This window comes from Trichechus manatus, unplaced genomic scaffold, assembly GCF_000243295.1.
Source record: "Trichechus manatus latirostris isolate Lorelei unplaced genomic scaffold, TriManLat1.0 scaffold00004, whole genome shotgun sequence".
Taxonomy (NCBI): Eukaryota; Metazoa; Chordata; class Mammalia; order Sirenia; family Trichechidae; genus Trichechus; species Trichechus manatus.
Window position 1 is genome coordinate 26308734 of NW_004443940.1, and position 7836 is coordinate 26316569.

Sequence of the window (7836 nt, forward strand, 5' to 3'; positions counted from 1 at the left end):
AATTTTAGATTTTAAAAAATTACAGTGCTAACACAGAGAATTTCTATATCCCCTTCAATACCTTCCCCCAATGTTAGCATCTTACATCAGCATGGTACAATTTTCAAAACCAAGAAGTTCACTTTGGCACAATCTATTCACTAAAGAGTAGACTTTATTTGCAGTTCCTCAGTTTTTCTTCTAATGTCTTTTTCTGTTTCTAGATTCGGTTTAGGACACTGCATTGCCTTTAGTTGTCACGTCTCCTTTGTTCCTGCCAACCTGTGACAGTTCCTCAAGTCTTTCCTTGGCTTTCATGACCTTGACATTTTGAAAGTCACTGACCAGGTGTTTTGTAGATTGTCTGATGTTTTCTCATGATTAGACTGAGATTATGGATTTCTGGAACAAATACCATGGAAGTCATGTGCCCTGCTCGTCATATCAAGGGTACATGATGTCAACACATTTTATTACCGCTGTTGTTCACCTCCATCATTGTGGTGTAAGGCCTAACATTATGTGCTTCTCCGAGATGTGGGGGGAAACAGGAGGGTCACTCATGGCCTAACTGAAAGTTCCCCTGCCCACTTTGCTCCCGTCATTAAGGGCCCCTAACAGCCTTCCTTATCACGGGACCAGGTACTGTTTCTGCTCATTCCTCAGTGTTATTGTTAGTTACCATGGAGTTGATTCCGACTCATGGTGACCCCAGTGCGCGCCGAGTAGAACTACTCTACAGGGTTCTCAAGGCTGTGACCTTTCAGAAGCAGATGGCCAGGCCTGTCTTCAGTACCTCCAGGTGGGTTCAAACTGACAATCTTTCAGCTACTATTCAAGTGCTTAACCATTTACACCACCCAGCTGCTTATCCGTGAAGAGTAGGCTTCACTTTCCTGCCAGCCCTCGAAATTATTCAGACAAGCCAGTCACATCCTCCCGCAGGAACCAGGGGTCACCTCACCTTCTAGATACTGCAAAGCCTGCCTCCCACAGTCCCTGCTCATTCACTCTGTTCCCAAGTGCAATCCCCGTGGGGCCCTGCATGGCCTGTGGTGTTCCTCCTCCCCTAGGTTGTGAGTATACGTGACTAATACACTGCTGTCCTCTCATCTGCCCAGTGTCAGGTGTCGAGTGTTCCACCATTCCTATAACCCTAGGGCGGGAATTTGTCCCTTACCAGTGGCGTGAATAGGGTGCAATGAAAACAATCATGTCAAGATGGTGTATGCCTGGTTTCTCCAGTGTCATTGCTAGGTGCTGTCGAGCCAGTTCCGACTCCCAGCAACCCTGTGTACAACAGAACAAAACACTGCCCACTCCTGTGCCATCCTCACAATTGTTGCTACGCTTGAGCCCATTGTTGCAGCCATGGTGTCATTCCATCTCGTGGAGGGTCTTCCTCTTTTATGCTGACCCTCTACTTTACTAAGCATGATGTACTTCTCCAGGGACTGGTCACTCCTGATAGCATGTCGAAAGAGCGTGAGACAAATCCCTGCTAAGGAGCATTCTGGTTGTAATTCTTCCAGCACAGATTTGTTCGTTTTTCTAGTGATCCATGGTATAATTTTCCCTTTTCATATTTATTCCTTAGAAGTGAGTAACTGCGTCCAGACTGCACTTATGTGAGGGGAGTTAAGCTCCACATTCTGGAAGGAGGACTGTGTAAAATACCCTTTTTTTTAAATGCTGTCTTGACCCAGTTTTGAGGCCCTGGCTGGAGGCTGGCCAATTCCCCTTCTTGAGCAGCTGATTAAGTCCACTCTTGGCTGTGTCACTGGCAAAACTGACCTCACCCCAGCAACACAATGAGGACTTTGACATCACCGTCGGATAACGAGCTCTCCTCCGGTACTCAGTGTTTCCAGAGCTTCTTCCTTCTCCATCCCTGCCTTGTTTGTCTGCTCTACCCTGCAGAAGTCTCCCGCTGGAAGGGATTCTTCTCCAAGGGGCTTTGGAGGGGAGCAGGTCTGTGCAGTGGTTGCCTGGTGGTTCACAAGCAACCAGAAGTTGCTTTGTTTGAACTGCAGGACCAACTTTTTCCTGAAGAGAGGGCAGCGACCTCCACAGGAGGTTCACGGTGAGTGCTTCCCCTTAGCCATACCAGCTGCGTCACGAACAAAATGTAATGCTTACAAGGCAATGACACCACTGTGTAGACAGTTTCCCTAAGGCGTACAAATGCTACTATTTTGCCTTTGGGGGAATTGGAAAGTAGGAGAATCAAACCCCATTCAACATCACTAATGTGCTCATCTGATCCCAAACATTCATTACACAGACTCCTCATCATCATTTGATATTTTCTACAGCATTTTAATCACTTTTTAAAAGCTCAACCCTTCAGATAAAAAAATCACTTTTTCAAAATAAATAAATTTCCTCTTTCATTCATGCTATTGCTGTGAGTTAAAACAAAGATGCCAAGATACAAATAATTTCAGATTTCATTGGCGTTACTATTGTGCCTATTTCTCTGAAAATGTATGTTAGTAGTATTTGAATTTGACATTTGCTTGCTATGCTTAGAAAACCTTAGCAAGATATGTATACATATTTTCCCGAGATGACCACGAGATGGCGCCCAAGTTAACGGTCGGAAATCAACCCTTGGGAAAAGACTGCAGTAAATCCCTGAAGCGGAAACTAAACTTCAGTGTGAAAAAAAGGGAGGAAAAGAGACTTTGCGAAAACTACAAGAATAACGAGAAAAGCAAAACAGTAAAAGGCAGAAGGCTGATTAAAGGAAATAATATTTTCATTTTCAGCGCAGTCTGCATGCAGGGACTGTGCTGGGTGCTTCACATACACTATCTTTAACCCTCACCGTCTTGCCGTGAGGGATCCCTGGTGGCGCAGTGGTTAAGAGCTCAGCTGCTAACCAAAAGATCGGCAGTTCGAATCCACCAGCCGCTCCCCGTGAAACCCTCTGGGGCAGCTCTACTCTGTCCTGTAGGCTCGCTACGAGTCGGAATGGACTCGAGGGCGGAGGGTGTGGTTTTCGGTTTTATGAAGTAGATATAGTCTCCTGTGACGGAGCTCGGCCGGGTTACATGAGCTCCTGAAGTCTCCCTGGTTTAAGACGCGGTGGTGAAGCCAGAATTCAAACTCAGTTCTGTCTGGCACCACGGTCTATTTACGGAGAAATCGAACGTTTCGTTATGAGAAGCCTAAGCGGAGCCTGTCTGGAATATACTCAGGTACTCGATAAGGGAAACTCATATGCAACGTAAGAGCCATAATAGGAAATAAACTTAATACCAGTGTAATATTTTGAGTAATATTTCACATCAGATGTATTTGAAATAAACTGCCCAAACTCATGAGGCGTTACTACCTCCTTGATCCATGGGAACTCACGCTGAAGAGAAGAGGAAAGTGGGTGTGGCTGAAAGAAACACAGTTTAGGTGATCTAAGTGAAGTGAAAACTCTCAATGCCCCCAGTGAGAACTGTTTTGCTGATTAAGCGTGAGTTTTCAGTGACTTTCCTAGTGGTTAAGGAGAAAAGTCGACCATACTTAAAAACACAGAGAGGGGTCTGTGATTCCAACCAGAGTAATCTCAACTGGTCTAAAATCAGTGCCATTTAATTGTGTGCCTTGAAATCACCGGTGGTTTGGTGAACAAATTTGAGGTGAGGCATATTTGGCTATTGGTCAGTTGTACCCAAATCTGTCAATATTGTTTAGAAGTTATAACAAGCAAGGATGGATAAAAATGAATAGTTCCCGAGTAACTACCCTGGTACTATCCTAAGTACTCACTGTATTACCTCATTCGCAGAGACCCTGTTTCCAGGCTAACAGCACAGAGAAGACAGAAGCACAAGGGCTCTGGGGCAGAGGCCATGTTGGATCCCAGCTCAAGACTTCTCAGCGTGTCCAAGTGACTTCACCTCTGGGGCCTTGCCTTCTTATCTGTTGACTGTGATTGATGTTATCTGTCCTATTTGTGGCCTGTGGTGATAGAATGAGTTAACGTTTCAAGGGCAGAGCTTACAGTTCTGTATTTACAACAGCTATTAGTTATGTAGAATAGCCTGGAAGCAAGTCCTTTAAAGGAAAATGTCTTCTACAATGGTGCATTTATGGTATTTAATCTTGTCCTTGTTTTCCTAATGTTTTTCAAGGTGTCCCCTTTGGGCCACATAATATACCACGAAGTTGGTAGCGCACAAAATATTTTCATCCCTGCTTCAAAGTAAAGGAAATTGAGTCTCAGGGCTAGTGTTGACCACCAAATAGGCTCCAGTCTCCTAGTCCAAATGTTCAGTGCTCTTTCCACTCAACTATTTCTGGAACTATGATTAAGACCCGCCTTCAGACAACTATGTTTAAACTGTTGTTGTTAGGTGTTGAATTATTTCCGATTCATAGCGACCCCATGTAACAGAGTAGAACCCTCCCATAGGGTTTTCTAGGCTGTAAGCTTTACGGAAGCATATCTCCAGGTCTTTCTCCCACGGAGCCGCTGGGTGAATTCAAACCACCAACGAGCGCTTAACCAATTGTCCTTAACTGTTGAACCACCAGGGCTCCTTATGTTTAAACAAAGGCTATGGATTTGAGGCTAAAGGTGACAACCACATGGGGAGGGAAAGTCAGAAACATTCTTGTGTACGTTAAGTGCCGATATGCGCCATTTTAATACCTAGGTGGAACCACCAACCTTTAGGTTAGCAGGTGAGTGCTGAATTATTGCGCTATCAGGGTCCCTACTTCCAGGAGCTTGTAAACCATCCCTTTGTGAACAGACCCTCCTTGAGTCATCATACCTTGAGTGTGGTGTGTTTCCTTTTGAGACCCTGTCTGATACACATGGCTATGTCGGGTACTTTGTCCCATTCAAGGAGGGTTGAGCCATTTGGGTTCCAACTTGGACTCTAGCTGTACTAATTAGCTGTACTTGGACAAATCATTTTGCTTCTATTCACCTCAGTTTTCTCATTGTGAAAGGAGAGTAATGTTCTGTTCTTAAGCATTACCGCACATGGTTATCACCTGGGGAGCTTTCAAAACATTAATTAAATCAAACTCTCTTGGAGCAGGAGCCCTGGTGGTGCAGTAGTTAAGAGCTTGGCTACTGACTGAAAGGTCAGCAGTTCAAATCCACCAGCTGCTCCTTGAAAACCCTGTGGAGCAGTTCTACTCTATTCTATAGGGTCGCTATGAGTCAGAATTGACTCGAAGGCAACGGGGATGGCTCTCAGAGGGACGTGGGTATGCCTTAAAGCTCCCTAGTTTTCTAATGTTCAACAAGGTCAAGAAAATCTGGAGTGTATCACCTTTCACCAACACCTTTTGATCCTTGGGGTCATCCAGTATTCATTACTGAGCGTGTGTGTCAGGCACTGTGTTAGGCATTTAGCGCCTGTTCAGGGTGGAGTGAGAGATGGGAGAAAGGCATGTAAATAAAGAATCATCATATAACGCTCTGACCCCCAAACCCACTGCCATCAAGTTGATTCTGACTCATAGCGACCCCATAGGGTTTCCAAGGCTGTAAATCTCTACAGAAGCAGACTGCCACATTTTTCTCCCACAGAGCTGCTGGTGGTTTCGAACCACCGACCTTTCGGTTAGCAGTTGATCCCTTTAACCACTGCACCACTAGGGCTCCTTAATGCTCTGACAGAGGATGGTATAAAATGCTTTTAAAAAAACACACGGGAACGGGGAGAGTGAGTGATGGGTACGGGGTTTCCTTTTCGGGCTATTGAAATGTTTGGGGACGCGAGATAGTGCTGACAGTCGCACCATGTTGTGAATGTACCAGTGCCACTGAATTGTACACTTTAAAATGATTCAAATGGCATTGTGTGTATTTCACCACAATAATCCCCACTCAAAAACACGGAACACACGGAAGAGGGGACCCAGAACAGGGACCTTCAGAAAGGAGACAGTATATGGGCTAAGCTTTGGAGAATTCACCAAAAGGAGAAAGGAGGAAGGTGCAGACAAAACAGGACTAGTGTGGGGAAATGTGTGAAAATGTGAGGATTGATATTGAGAAGGCAGTGTCCCAGGGTGGCTAGCGTCTGGGCTGTGGAGACCAAGGCTGGGCAGGGCCTCTGGACTGGCCTGCAGAAAAGAGAACTCAGACTTTGTCCCACAGGCAACGTAGAGGGCATGAAATTTTTCCAGCAGGGCAGTGACATGATCAGACTAGAGTTTTTGCAATTAACTTGGATTGCAATTCACAGGAGGGATCAGGAGGGGCTGGGAGAGAAGCACCATTATTTAGAGGCAGAGGGTCACTGCAGAAGCCCAGGTGAGAGATGGTGAGAGCCTGGGCAAGGACAGGAATGAGGGTGGATGGAGAGGCGAGCATGGACGTGCGACCTTTCAGACTCAGGAAGACAGGAACTGGTGTTGGATGGAATGCGCTGGGTGAGGAAAAACCCCTTGCCGTCAAGGTGATTCCAACTCATGACGCCCCTGGGTGTGTCGGAGTAGAACAGTGATCCACAGGGTTCTCCATGTCCGATCTTTCAGAAGTAGATCACCAGGCCTTCCTTCCGAGATGCCTCTGGGTGGACTCCAGCCTTTCAGTTAGCAGCTGAGCATGTTAACTGTTTGTACTACCCAGAAATTCCAGATGAGGAAAAGGAAGGACAGTTTCCAGCCTGGTGTTGTGGATTGGATTGTGTCCACCAAAAATATGTGTCATAAATCCTAAACCCTATGGGAATGTAATCCCATACGGGAACAAGGTTTTCTTTGTTATGTTAATGAGGCCATCTCAGCGTAGGGTTTGTCTTAAGTCAATCACTTTTGAGATATAAAACGAGCAGATTAGACACAGTAGCAAGGAAGCACAAATGGGGAAAGACAGAAGCGACACCACGTGAAGGTCGGTCACCAAGGAACCAAGGAACAGAAGCTGAAGAGACGACGACCTTCCTCCAGAGCCGACAGAGAAAGAACCCTTCCCCTAGAGCCAGTGCCCTGAATTCAGACTTCCAGCCTCCTGAATTGTGAGAAAATAAAGTTCTGTTCATTAAAGTCACTCCCTTGTGGTATTTCCGTCACAGCAGCACTAGATGATGAAGACACCTGGGCCCTGGTTTGGATGTTGTGGTAGTGAGCCAAGAAAAGCAAAGTGGGGCAAATCCCACAATCAAGAATACCATGTCGGTGAATATTTCAACCACAGCCAGGCTGAATTTTTTAAAACTTCCTCCGGTACCTTGTGACATTGGCTGTAGGTGATTATCGTTTCCAAAGGATTCTTGTTTACCTGCTTTCTCCAATGGAGAGTAGGCTGTTTCCCTAAGGGAAACCCTTTCTAGGCTGGGCCACCAAATATGATGAGGAGGATATTTGGCAATGCACGCCACACCCTGTTGTTGTCCCCCCTGATCCTGAATGTTGTGAGAGACTGGAAAAAGAGACAAGTGGTGGGCCCAGGATATAGCAAAGACGCAGGAGTGAAGGGCATGCTACTTGCTACGCCCATTCCTAGAACACCTAGATGTGAATTAAGAAATGACTTTTTCCCCCAGCCCACACTCCTCCTGCCTCAGTACTCACCACACAACGAGGAATGTGTTATTGGAATCATCTCAGTCAGGCCAATGAACTGAACCACTGTCAGTCAGCTGACAAGTGAGGCCAACTTCAAAGTCTCTGCCCCTTCTACTCTTCTCCAGCTGAAGTCAACCAAAAAGCAAAACCAAACCCACTGCTCTGGAGTCGATCCCGACTCATAGTGACATTGTAGGGTTTCCAAGGCTGTAAATCTTTATGGAAGCAGACTGCCACATCTTTCTCCCACAGGAGGTGCTGGTGAGTTCGAACCAACAACCTTACGGTTCACAGCCTAGTGCTTTAACCACTGTGCCACTAGGG